At 41.6% G+C, this 13,177-nt stretch overlaps 1 protein-coding gene across 2 annotated transcripts in view; it reads left to right on the forward strand.

Annotated features, from left to right (window-relative positions):
• The first annotated feature begins 3,061 nt into the window (after positions 1-3,061).
• The window catches only part of JAKMIP1 (janus kinase and microtubule interacting protein 1), a 157,011-nt gene continuing 146,895 nt past the window's right edge, over positions 3,062-13,177 (forward strand). Inside the window, exon 1 of one of the 2 annotated variants that reach the window (XM_063335447.1) lies at positions 3,062-3,217. The gene's annotated coding sequence lies outside the window, so the exon portion shown is untranslated. Of the gene's footprint in view, positions 3,218-8,088; positions 8,106-13,177 lie in introns of those variants that run through there. The other variant, XM_063335448.1, reaches the window with a different exon arrangement.

The raw sequence follows: 13,177 nt of genomic DNA on the forward strand, positions 1-13,177 counted from the left end.
CCCTCAACTAAATGAAGAGTTTGCATTGATTTTGAGGAATTCAGAACAGAGCCCAATATTTTCTTGATGATGTCTCATATGGTACTTTCCAGATTGAATATTTCAATCTGCTTTACTAATCACTAAGAGCAGAGTTAGAAAGCTGGTAACACAATGGCCAAACAAACTGTAATAATATATCAGCCATTGACTGGGCAAAACGTTTGTTTTCCGTTGTCGACGTCTTCTGCATTTCACAACTGCGCACCCTGTGTGTGTTTTTCAGAAGCCTCCCACATTATCAGGGACACCTCAGTTAGCAGGAGATAGCTGGATTAATTTGTGACCGACCCACAGAATTCCTGTGTGAACTTGGGCAAGCTTTGCAGGACCCAGCTGTTTTCTTCCAGTCAGATACAACACTGATGTAAACAAACAAACAAACAGGTCATATTTTAGATCTTTACTTTCAGTGAATATTCCAGTCTGATGGATATTCCATGTCCACTAACAGCATTAATTCTTTGGGGATGGGAACACCTTTACAGTACATCTGTGCAGTGCAGACAGGGCAATGGGTCCCTCAGCTTGAATCCAGTAATGATTTCTAGACGTTAGCGGATACCAAACCAGAGGCTCTCAACTGGATGCTCTGGCTTTCATGAAGTGAAGGTTGCTCTCCAGCTGAAAGGAGCAGCAGCTGATCTATGTCATATCTGATCATACAGATCAGATAGATCATAGCTCGTCATATAGATCCATGTCTGACAGTAGGCTAATCTTTTTGACTCTTCGCAGACAAGAAGATGATCATTTTTAAATGAAGTCCAATGAAGTATTGGAAAAAAAAGTGCTAAGCTAAAAATCTCACCCTGTTATTTATTAAGTACTTTCAAGAAAAAATGATTTAATAAGATAAGAAAATAATTTGCATGTAACAGCCCTATGCATCAGCCCATTATATACAAATACAATACAGAACAATCTGCCTTTTTTTCAGAACACAACACTGCATCCTTGCACAAGACAAAGCACTGATATAAGGCTATACATATATTATTTAAGAGCTCCAATTTCCTCTCTCCCTGACCAGGGCCAGAACTAAGGCCCAAAATTCCTATTTCTATAAAGAACAGTTAGATAGCAGCTGAAGCATAACAGGCTTATTACTGTTTCATTAATCTAGACTTGGAACATAGCCACTAATAAATATGGTGACATATTTTTAGAGTATATATCAGAGACTTACACCTGATATTGTCTTGGAAAATGGCACAAATAAACTATATGAACTAATTAACACCAGCTGGGACATTCAGTTCTCATTGATTTTAAAATCTAAAGCAGCATTTTCTCCATAGAGGAGAAACTTCCAGGGTTATTTTGGCTACAAGGATTCCTTTAGCTCCTGTTTGAAATGCCTCCCTTTGGAAAGAAATTTGTTTAAACGTTGCTTCACGCTGCCCAGCAATGCATGTTGCCTTTTGGTCTCAAAAGGTGGTTCTGAATCTTTAATTGCCTTTTCTGTTAAACTGTGCGTTCCGCTCCAAATTTGGATCTGAAGCATTCAGTTTGGCCATCAACAGTGTTATGGTTTTATCGGCTAGACTGAAGTGTCCCCTTGCCAAATTTCTGTCGCTCTGTTGCAGCCCAGAGCCACCTTTCTGAGGAACCCAATCAACCGACTTCTTTGAGCATGTTTCAACTGACGCACGTGTCTTCTGTTTGTGGTTCTTCTTTCAAATCTGTCTGGCTATTTTCCCATATCCGTCTTGTCTTGTGAAACTAATATAGACTTAGCACCCCAGCAGCAACAACACAACAACCCCAAGTACAGTGGCAATAATGCTTATTTTCTCCTCGGTACTGGGACTATTTACACAAATACTGCATTGAGCAAATTATCATGACAGTTCCCACTCCCTGAGGTCTTTGTATTTAACTAACTGAAATTCTTTTCTACTGAATCTGGATCAACAGAAATATCTTCACCAACAGAATTTTAGTAAAGGCACGTTCAAAGCCAATTTATGGCAGGACAGAAGAGGCAGAAGAAGTTTGCTGGGAGCCTCAAGCAGCTGTTCTGTTCCATTCTAACAAACAATGAGGTTTTAAATAGTATTAGGGTTTAGAGCCGTCTGGCACAGATCACAGAATCACAAAATTGTAGGGGTTGGAAGGGACCTTTGGAGACCATCTAGTCTAACCCCCCCTTCCACAGCAGGTTCACCTAAAGCAGGCTGGACAGGAACGCATCCAGGTGGGTTCTGAATATCTCCAGAGAAGGAGACTCCACCACCTCTCTGGGCAGCCTGTTTCAGTGCTCTGGCACCCCGAAAGTAAAGAAGTTTTTCCTCATTTTGAGATGGAATTTCTTGTGTTCTAGCTTGTGCCCCCTTGTCCCATCACTGGGCATCACTGAGAAGAGATTGACCTGATCCTCTTGACACCCACCCTTTAGATATTTATAAGCATTGATAAGATCCCCTCTCCTCTTCTCTTCTCCAGGCTAAACAGCCCAAGGTGTCTCAGCCTTTCCTCATAAGAGAGGTGCTCCATTCCCTTGATCATCTTTGTAGCCCTCCTGCTGGACTCTCTCCAGCAGTTCCCTGTCCTTCTTGAACTGGGGGGCCCGGAACTGGACACAGTACTCCAGATGCGGCCTCACCAGGGCAGCGCAGAGGTGAGCACTAGCAGTTGAGTCAACCCGTCAACTCCAATCCTAATTCTTGTGTGCCGCTGTAGGGTGTGACGTGAAAAATTAAGTACATGAGTACTTCTCCAGGTGCACGGATCCGCATCCATTGAGGTGGCGAGCTGAATAAGGGGGAATATTACACACAACCCACTCGAGCTGGCGTGACTTCTGCTCACACCGCTTGACACGGGGCCGGGGGATGTTTCTCCGGAGCAGAGGCGGCTCGCCTTGGGTCGCGACACTCAGCCTCGGCGGGACACTCTCAGCCTCGGGGAACCCGCCGAGGCTGAGAGTATCGCGACCCTAAGCGAGCCGCCCGCCGGCTCGGGGCGGGGCTCGGGGCCACCTCCTCTCGAGGGCGGGCCACCGGTGACAGCTGGGGAGGGAGCCCGGCGCCGGCAGCGAGGTGCGGCTGCCGGGCGGCGCGTCGCCGGCTGCTTCGCCGCTCCTCCCGCATCGCTCCAGCGAGGCTTCCTCCGGGGAAGAAGCCGGGGCAAAGGCTCGGCGGGGCCCTGCCGCCGTTTTCCGGCCGCGGCGTGGGTGAGGCACGAGTGGGCGATGCGGGGGCGGCGCGGAGGACGGGGTGGGGGATGGATGGATGGATGGATGGATGGATGGATGGATGGATGGATGGAGGATGCGGCCACGCTCGGAGACTTTGACCGTGCGAGGTGCCTGAGGGGGAAAAAGTGCAGCGCGGGGTGGGGCGAGGCCGTGCTCATCTCCGCTCGCCCCGACGGGCGAGGAAGCCCCGGGAAGGGCGGCCGGTCCTTGGCGGGGCTGGGCGCTGCCTGTCGCCGGGCGGGGAAGAGGCGGCTCCTGCTCGCCGAGGGGGCCAGCTCGCCCGGGCTTCCCCGGCCCTCCCGCAACTCCCCCGCAGCCATCAGCCAGCCGGGGCGCGGCCGCGGTGGGGAAGGGAGAGCCCCGGGCCCCGCGGGCGTGCTAGCCCTCCCGACCACCGAGGGGCTGCCCGTGCTCACCCCTCCATCCCGGCCGGCCTCCCCGCCGCCGGTACCTGCGGGAGGGTGGGATAACGGTGGAGCGCATCCCTGTCTTCCGCCCACCCCTCCTCCGGCCGAGGCTCCGCCACCCTCCTCTCCTCCCGGGCTTTACCTGGGCTCCCGGCGGGCATCCCCGGCAGGCTGCGGGGGGTCGGACCTGCTCTTCCAAGCCCAGCCCTGCTAGCATGCGTTTTCTAAAAGCACATCTGAGGCCTGCCCTTGGAGGGCTTGCGGGATGAGGCCTTTATTATTTTTTTTTTGCAGGGTGCTGGCTGGCTGATATTTACATAATATCGCTGCTTAAGAGTGACCTCTTCCCTAATTGGAGGCTTCCTTTCCATTTTCTATGGCAACACTGCAAAACAGATCACTCCGGGGGGTTGGATGAGAGGAGTATCTGTACACAGTGTAATCTTTAGTTATTGGTTGCCCATTAAGGCTGGTTTGTCCTGGTGAATGGGTGAAATTTTGAGAAAAGTTCTTTACCTCGGCCCTTAAAGCAGCTGTCAGGCCTGTGAGTCACTGCAGGTTTGCAGGATCTCTATTTAGAGAGAGGATGGACACAGGTTTAACAAACAAGCAAGAATTATTTTTGTTAGGTATTTACAGATTACCAGTCATCTATTACTAGCCTGACTGATGACTCCATGTACCACACTATCTAATCAAACAATCATAAGGAATTATGTTAATTTAAACAGATGGTATTTGTTTTATTTATTTATTTATTTTAAAAATTCACATGATTATTAGAAAGAAATCCTAGGAATTTTTGTGAGGGGGAAGAAAATGGGTCCCACTTCATTTCAAGATTCCATTTGCTCCCTGAGATCCCTGCCTTATGCTTAGGACCCATCATGTATACACACTAATGTCTTTTCTTACATGACTGGTCTCACTGACAGTAAGCATGATGTGCAGGTGTATTTATGCAGGAATGGGATTCTGTAATGCTTATTAGGGTCTTCTGTGTTTCATCTCTGTGAGACGCCTGTTTCTGTTTCAGTTTTTATATGGCTAGGCGTTTAATACGTTTTGTGTTGGTTTTCCACAGCCTGCTGAAAAGAAATGTTTTCTGATTGTAAAGACACGGTAATTCATGGTGCATTTAGGCAGGACAGTTTTTATGAAGATTTTTAAATTCTATTTAATTATCTTTTGAGATGGTGCTTTTGTTCTGCATGGAAAATATACAAACCTTGTTATTAATAATGCTAAAATTAGTTATTGTAATAGAGGAGCTGTGGTATTCTGTAGAGCTTAGAAAATTTGTTTTCAATCTCTGCTCTGTTTATATTTCTCAGTCCATTTGGATGACTTTGTTTCTTGCACATGAGGTAGCGTGGGGTCTTTTTGGTTTTGTTGTTTTTGTCTTTGGAGGGGTGCAGGTATTAAGGATGTTAATGTGAAGTCACTCCATATGTTGGAGTCTTAAAGAGAAGGGCCAAGAATCTTGGATCCTCTAGAAGAGGTGGTTCACCTTATGGGTGGAGGGACCACTGTTTGGAGAAGAGCTCTACAAGTTTAAGGAGGCCACCTCCTAGGACTCCTTCACTGAGGCACTGGGGCTGAAGTCTGCTACGTGATGAGATACTAGTCCTGTTAAGAGGCCATTGACATAGAGATTTGCTCAACATGTTTAAATTCTCTGGCACGCAGATAAGAGGTTTTGGGTTTGTGGTGTGTTTTTTTTTTTCTTTTTGGAAATGCTTGTAGCAGTGCTCACTCTCCGCTTAAATATATGTGTCTTAGATTGTTGTTATGGGAACATAAGAGTTGGAAATAGCCTCAAAAGAGGCTATGGGTTGAACCTGAGGTAAAAATAAGGCTTGAATTTGAAGAGATGTGCTCTGTTAAAATGTTAATCTCAAAACACAGTGAAAGAATAGAGGTTCCTCATCATGCTTTTACTCTTAGAGGTCCTTCTCAATCAAGTTCGCTTTTTGTTTCCTATAATTAGTATATTTCTGTCCCTGCAAATGTGCATTCGTGGTTTCCTCCAGCCCCATCAGAATTTCTGCTTTTAAATATTATCTGTTGAAATGTTTGTAGTTATTTTCCTGTATAGATTAATTTTTTTCCTGTTGAACATTTTGATTAGAATATGATAAAAAATAGGAGATACAGGACTAGCAAGCATATTGAGGAAATAAATGGGTCTGGGCCACACCTCTAGACAGCATAAGGCCAGCTGGAGGCAGAAATACATGTCAGGGGACAGAAAATAATGAAGAAGGTGAGGCTGGGTTGCCTCTTTGTATAGAAGCAAGGTCAGTTGCATGCTGCCACCCTGTAAGAAGATATATGGACATGTACCGCTGATTATTGCCTCTCAATTTATCTATTCATTTATTAATTTTGAGCTACAGTTGCTCTGCCGTCAACAAACCATTAAATCCTTCCTCATGTTCTTGTCTATAATCCTGACTTTTTTTTTCTTTCAACTTTCACTAACTCTATTCTGTTTCATTTTGAAGGGACAACATGCAGCCTTAATTGCAGCTTCGTGTACTGATATGCACAAACACATTCCATCTCTTTTGTTTTTCATTAAAAAAGTTCCATATTTAGAACAGTTGCTGATTTATTGTACTTATTCCAATGTTACTCTGCATTATTCAGTTTCATAGTTATTGTTTCATAGATTATTCGTGTTACAATAAAACATGGACAACTCATGACCTAAAAATGCACCTTTTTCCATCTTGGGAAGGCTTCCCCCAGTATGCAAATTTTGTAACTTACTTCTTTTTAACTTTTGCTAAGATTTTTCAAAATATAAAACTTTATTAGCCCTAAATTCAGTATTAAGGAAAATATCTATAGTAGTTCCATAAAAATCATATAGATTCATTCTCAGTGGGGCAAAATGGAATTCCAGTACTAGTAGTTTAAACTCATTTTTAACTCATTCTTTTGCAATGATACTTTCATCCTTTACACATTATTATAAATCATAGATTTTTTTTTAGCATATGGAATGCTTTTGTAGGCCTGTCTTTAAGATTGCCCAAACTTTAAATTGTTTACTTCCTCACTTGCAATATTCCGTCTCTTTGTTTGTCTAATAAGAATGGCAGTTTAAGAGAAACTTCTGCTATGTGCTGTGATAGGTGAAGTCTCCCCCTTTTACCCTTTACCCAACACCAGGCTCATAGTTCTGGCATTTTGTTCCACGGCTACTTTTGAATTTGACGCATTTTTTTCTTTACCATATATGCTCTCAAACACATTAATAAATGCAAATGAAAAGCCAACTTTATTTGTGAAGCTCCCACCTGCAGCTGTTAGTTTAAGTTAGACAGGAGTGGATAAGGGTCTTGATGTAATGAGGAATACAGTGTGAAATGTTGCTTTTCCTGTTATTTTATTTTTGTTGGTTTTTTTAGGCACAAAAACTTGTAGTCACTATGTATCTTGTTAATAGTTCACAATGGGAAATTATATGTCAATAAAGAGAAAGACAGAGTGGCAATTTATAACTTATCTTTCTATCCTCTGGTTTTAAGAGAGGTGTGCCTAGTACACATTATATAAAAATATAAGCATACGCACATGTAGTTGTTTTAGTGCTGTCCTAGTAACATGGTGAATAACGTGATTAACTGAAACCAGTTTCTAGAGGTGAAAGTCTGAAAGTTAAGCAAAAATTGTTTCAATGGTGAGATATTTAGAAATAGCAAATAGACTTTTTGATGTTGGTTATGTCCTCCTCCAAAAGCACAGCCCACATTGGTTTGCGTTGCTTTGGTTTTGCTTTGTTTTTAGTGGAAGATGGTTGAAGAGTATCGTTGTTTTGTTCTGATGATGACAAGAGAACTTTTGTGTAAATATTACTTGCAGATATTTTAAAAAAAGCTATATATTTAGTCTGTGAGGTGGCATTCTGTAATCAGTGTAAAATTAAGCGGGGAGCTATTTATATTATCAGCTCAATGTGTATTTGTTCATGTGTTGCTTACTTGTTCCCTACTACATGCTGGAGGTAGCCGCAACTGTAGGAGGATCAAGTTGTCTCTTGTAACTCTTTGATGTTCTCTGCTCTGTTATCATCTTGTTTTCAGTCCATCTTAACAGTATTTTGCCTGTTCTCTAGCACCCTACCTTGAAAGTAGGGAAAACGGGAGCTGTTTCAGAAAGTATATTTTCCATGCTTCTCAGTGCCATTTTGCCTTAACTTTCATCCTCTTGTATAACTAACAGTTGTCCTCCGTTTCAGTTGTCTCTGACAAGACATTAGTATTGAACATTTTAGTTGCTCTTACGATAGCTGTTAACTTTCCGTTCAGTACGGAAGTGTCATTAGTGTCACCCGGCTGTATTTTGCAGTTTCACTTTTGATTTGGTGCTGGTGTTCAGCATGTGCTGCAGATGAAATGCATGGCTTCCTGGGTGTAACCTTAATAAATGGTGTCCCTTTAGCTAAGGTAAATGTGGTTGTCAGCCTTCATTATGGGCACAGTCTGCTTATCTGGTTGCTTTGACTATGCTACACGGGTGAGGAGGTGATTTTTTTTCCACTGTGAGTATAATGCACTCAAGTTTAATCTTAATATTATCTATGTATTTTAAGATGAAGTGAGCCAAGTGGCATGGTGATGTAATTGAAACTGAAGTCTTATTACTGCTATTAGTATTATTTGTATGGTAAGAATAAGATTGAGCCACTGCAGAGCAATCTTCTTTGAGTTCTTCCGAAATTACTGTATTTCTCTTCTTTAATGATCAGAATGTGGAACATCTTATCTGTCTAAAGTACACCTATTTTAATAAGACTTTCCAAAATGTCAGTGATTATGAGGCTGAGATTTCATCTTCTTTTTCTGTCTTTTATCTAGAGCAGTATCCAGCATCTGGTAGCAGTTTATTTACTGCACCATAATGCTTCTATTTATGCTAAGAAAGTGTTGTCAAATATTTTGCATTTCTTCTCACTAGCTTGCATTTGAACTGCCAAATAAAAGTACAAGCCTTTTTTTCATGCAAGCTACTAATTCTCTGAAGAAGCTTGTTCTCTACCTTTATAAATACTTGTGCAACGTGATGCACTTGTATCCTGAGTCTAATCTGGGCATGTTTCTGGGGCGGAGGTTTTACTTTTTGAGATAGTGATTCCTGTTCTGGTTGAATCTCTGAGATACAAGTACTTCTATGATTTTGTAGTAACTCCTTCTTGTAGTTCTTTCTGCACTATCTGCATGTAAACACGCTGTGGTCCCTATCAGGATGGAGAGGGTGCGTTGTGATGTGTTGCTTCTCTAAATTGCTTAGAAATGAGAGATGAAACCCCAAGAACACAGCTTTCTCCCCATCAAGGTGTAAAGCAGCACTTTCACAATATTTTTACCTTATGTTGATCTACGCTGAGTCACATCTTGGCATTTCCCCTAGAACAGATAGTGTCTTAATCATTCATTGCTAAACTTGTTAGGTATAGACTATATTATAATTATACTCTTGCTAATTGAGTGTACCAGACCTTTATTTCTTAAAGAAGAATTTAGTCATTTTTCCTCTCATACCCTTTCCTGGACTCCCAATTTCTTAAACCAAAAAGAATGACCTGCAAGAGCATTTTATCCCAGCTTCTTCTATCAATGTTCTTTGAGATTTACTCATTTTAAGAAAGATCCAAGTGAAAACCTATTTGCACTATGGCAAAAGAAAATAATTCAGCTGACCAATAAGGATGATGGACTTAATTCTCACAAAGGCAGACTTCAGCTTCTCTGTGCAGCATAATCCTACTACAAGATAATCATCCTATTAGCTTTTGCATGAGGCTTTGGCCACTACCACATGCGATTGGGAGGTAGGATGGGACGCTGTGCCCAAACACTTAGTGTCTGTTCTGGTAATTCTGAGTCTTTTAGTAAAATGGCAAACTCTTACTAAAAACTTTAATTACATTTGCTGTAGCCTGGCTTCCTACGGAAATGAGGCTTAAATGCTTCTGCTGTCTCTTAGTCCCCTATGACTAATTTTTGCATTTGTTGGCCAATTTCAAACTGCATTTGTAAGAAGGGTTGAAGTCTCAAAGATAAATCTGCTCCAGAACTCAAGATGTATATATTTAACTGGGAAGATTAGATGAGACTTTTTGTATTTTTAAACCAGTTTCACTGTTGATTGGCATTAACTTGTATTCTCTGCAATGAGTTACCTTGAAAAGTGAATGTTTTAGGGCTATTTCTTTTATTCCTGACACAACATTATATCCCATTATGAATGTTTTCTGGTTTGGATTTTTTTGTCTGTTTGGTTTGTTTGTTTGTTTTTAATGGATTGCCATCATGTGTTCAATTTCTCAGTATTTTTAGATTCTACGTTCTCCCAGCCAGGAAGTCAGAGCTGTTACTACCTCTTGCAGAAAAAACCAAAGCTTTCCTGCACTCAGCTAATTGTACCATCTCTGCCTTTATATTAGTAACAAATATTCTGTGTATGTATTGTTTTTTGCAGAATATTTTTTTTATATTTTCCACCGTGTGAGAAAGCCTGAAATATTTTGATTTTCCTTTGACTACTTCTTTTTCCCATATTTTCACCTTACTCTTTCCTAAATGATTTCTGGTCTAGAAGGTAGATGGCTATTTCTGCATCACAGTGGGGAACCATGACCACAACCATGGTTAGATATATCTGAGCTAGATTTAGTCTATCTATTTAGCTAGTTATTAGGAATCTAGCTATTGGGTAACAAAGCAGTGGTTTCTAAAAGTAAAAACAGTAAATGCAGAGAATTTTTGTGTGCATTCACAAATGTGCACTCAGAAAATACTTCAAGGATTAACATACAGATAAATATGTTTATGGAGACAGTGTATCTGATGAACTGGATGAAACAGAAGATTCCTGCATACTAGCACCATAACATAATTTCAGAATAATGCCAGATTATGCTTTATGAGGCGATGCATTGGAGATGTGTCTGATTTAAACAGTGTTTAAACTCTAATCAGAGTAGGGTACCTAATGTTTATATTGTCCAGGAATTGAGAGAGGCTAATCCTTCAAAGGGCACAAAAGCAACATAGGATTCTAATTATTTGCTGTTTCCTCACACAAAACAGAGGAATATCTAAAAACTGTAGAGGGACGTGTCCCTGTATCACCGTAGGTAATAAATGCTGTGCATTTCTTACACGTTTAGATCTGTAAATCTACAATCCTGTCGGCTGTCCGTAAAGCAGAGCCTTAAATATCATGATTGTCAAGAGCAATAATTCTCATCTCCAGAAAAAGCAAAATATACTGCAGGTTTGCTCTTTCATATGTAGTATATCTAGCTCTTGTGCATCTGATGCAAAAATACTGGTTCAGCTGCAACAATCAGCTGTAACTGGCATGTGGAGTAAGGGAGCTGGAAAAAATCCATGGTCCTGCACTGGAATGCAGTAATTGCCAGCTCCTTACTAGGAGGTGGGACCAAATGCGTGAATCTATCACAGCGTGAAGCTTAGATCTGCGGAATAACTATCCTGCTCTTGTTATTTCAGATTTCAGATACCCTGGAATAATCTCTCTGTTTCTCAGGGAAATTATTTTTATTGGAATGTAAATATACTGGGAGAGGGAAAAATTAAAATGGATGACATATTCTGAACTGACTATTTCCATGGTCAGTTTTCTTGTGAAAATAAGTCCGAAGAAGGTCTATAGAAAGTAGGTAAGTCAGTAATTGTGAGAAAGACGCAGAAGGAGATGAGTGAATTAGAATATGCTACAGGGAAAATAAGGAAGAGTGGGCGTCTATGTAGGCAGCTTTGTTGATGGCAAAATGCTACATGTTCTTATTTTGCTGTGTGCTTTTTCATGGTGGAGGAATGGATGTTCTGCACAGTTTAAGCCATGTCATTCTGTTTTCTGCTGTAATGTCGTGGGGTTTTTTATACGCAGAAATAATTATTAATTTAAGGCTTAGATGTCTTCTTTAGTAATGGAACTGTACAATGGAAAACCCGTATTTTTGAGAGTTCTTGAATCGCACAGACCATTTTTTATTTTTCCTTCTTATCTCACCTGAGATACACCCCACCCCACAGGTTATACAAATGTTGTTATGGGTTCTGTCCTGCAACGGTTGTAAGTTTTTGAATAGAAAAATAAGAACATCCTTGGTACTGACCAGTTTGATTCTGATCTCAGCTACAGTCTGTGTAACATGGATCCATCATCCATACATCCGACAGCTTTATTGCATGTGTGTTCTGGATTTACACTGGATGCAAATAACAACTAGTCTAGGCAGAGAGGCTGGCGGTAGTAGTTACAGTCACTGCAACTGTGACCAACAGCCTTACCTCTGTGCATAGGAAGAGCTGCGACAGTTTTGAGGGGGTTCAATACATATATATCCTTCTTTAATCTGCAGTAAACTCTAAAAATAGGATTATTTTTTTTCAGCTTTTAGAATGGCTCATGCCATTCTGACTGGTGAAACCTGCCCTGAAAAGTGGGAGCCTAAGTGGGTGCTTGTATGTGTTTTGATAGACAAATGTGACCCTGGGGCAACAGTCCAAAATTTTAGCAACTGAAGAGGTGCACAGACCTTCTTCCTGGTATAAAATGAACTCAGTATGTTAGTGAATTAGAATGTGAATAAATTCTATCAAGTTGTATGGTAGTTCTGAGACTCATTAAATCTACCTGGGAACATGCATGTCACAAAGGTTCACGTGATCAATGCCTGCGTTGCTAGGACTTTGTTGGTTGTGCTTAGTTTTGTCGTCAGTTCAATGTGAATTATAGAGCTAAGCCCTTCTCATTTGAACTGCTCTAGAACTTATTTCTTAGCATTTTGTCAGTAAGCTTCATTGTTTCTGGGGAGCAGTATTCTTAATCCACCAATGTGTTTGACTCCCAACTGCATGTGCTCGCTGTTTGAGTCTGTTCTATTTGGTGGCAGACCTCAGGCCTGGATGAAGTTTTACAGAAGGGGGACTTTATGCGTAGAAGGCAGTGGAGATGCACAAGCAATGCTGTGTTTGTTTCTGAACCTTGGAGGTCTTGACAGGTCACAGGGGGAACTTCTGTATGCTAACCTGGCAGAACAGAGTTACTGTCTCTGTCATTTTGCCAGTATTGAGAATTGCTGTAGATTCTTGATAGACTGACACTTTGGGTGCAGAACAGGCAACGTACGCTCGCTGCTTCGCCGTACCTAGTGGATTTTGGATACCAAGAAATGGCTGTGCATTTGAAGCAGGGGAATTCTTGCAGTGAATACATGCAAAGTTTTCCTCACTCTTGCAATGCTGGAATATCCCAGTAAGATGTCTAAGGCAATAAAAGCAGTGGTGAGTGATGGTTTAGTGAACCTGTAGTTCACTACAGGGTCTGTGAGCCTCCAGTTCAGTATCGGAAAGCACATTTTTGGTGTAAGGCTGCAGTCTGTTTCACAGGTGGTGTTCCTGGCTGTTGTACCAATGAAGACAGTAGGTATTGAGACTGTTGTTTGTGAGTGACTATCAGTAAGGTGTATACCTATAGCTTGCAT

The sequence above is a fragment of the Chroicocephalus ridibundus genome, chromosome 5, assembly GCF_963924245.1.
Source record: "Chroicocephalus ridibundus chromosome 5, bChrRid1.1, whole genome shotgun sequence".
In the NCBI taxonomy this organism is placed as follows: Eukaryota; Metazoa; Chordata; class Aves; order Charadriiformes; family Laridae; genus Chroicocephalus; species Chroicocephalus ridibundus.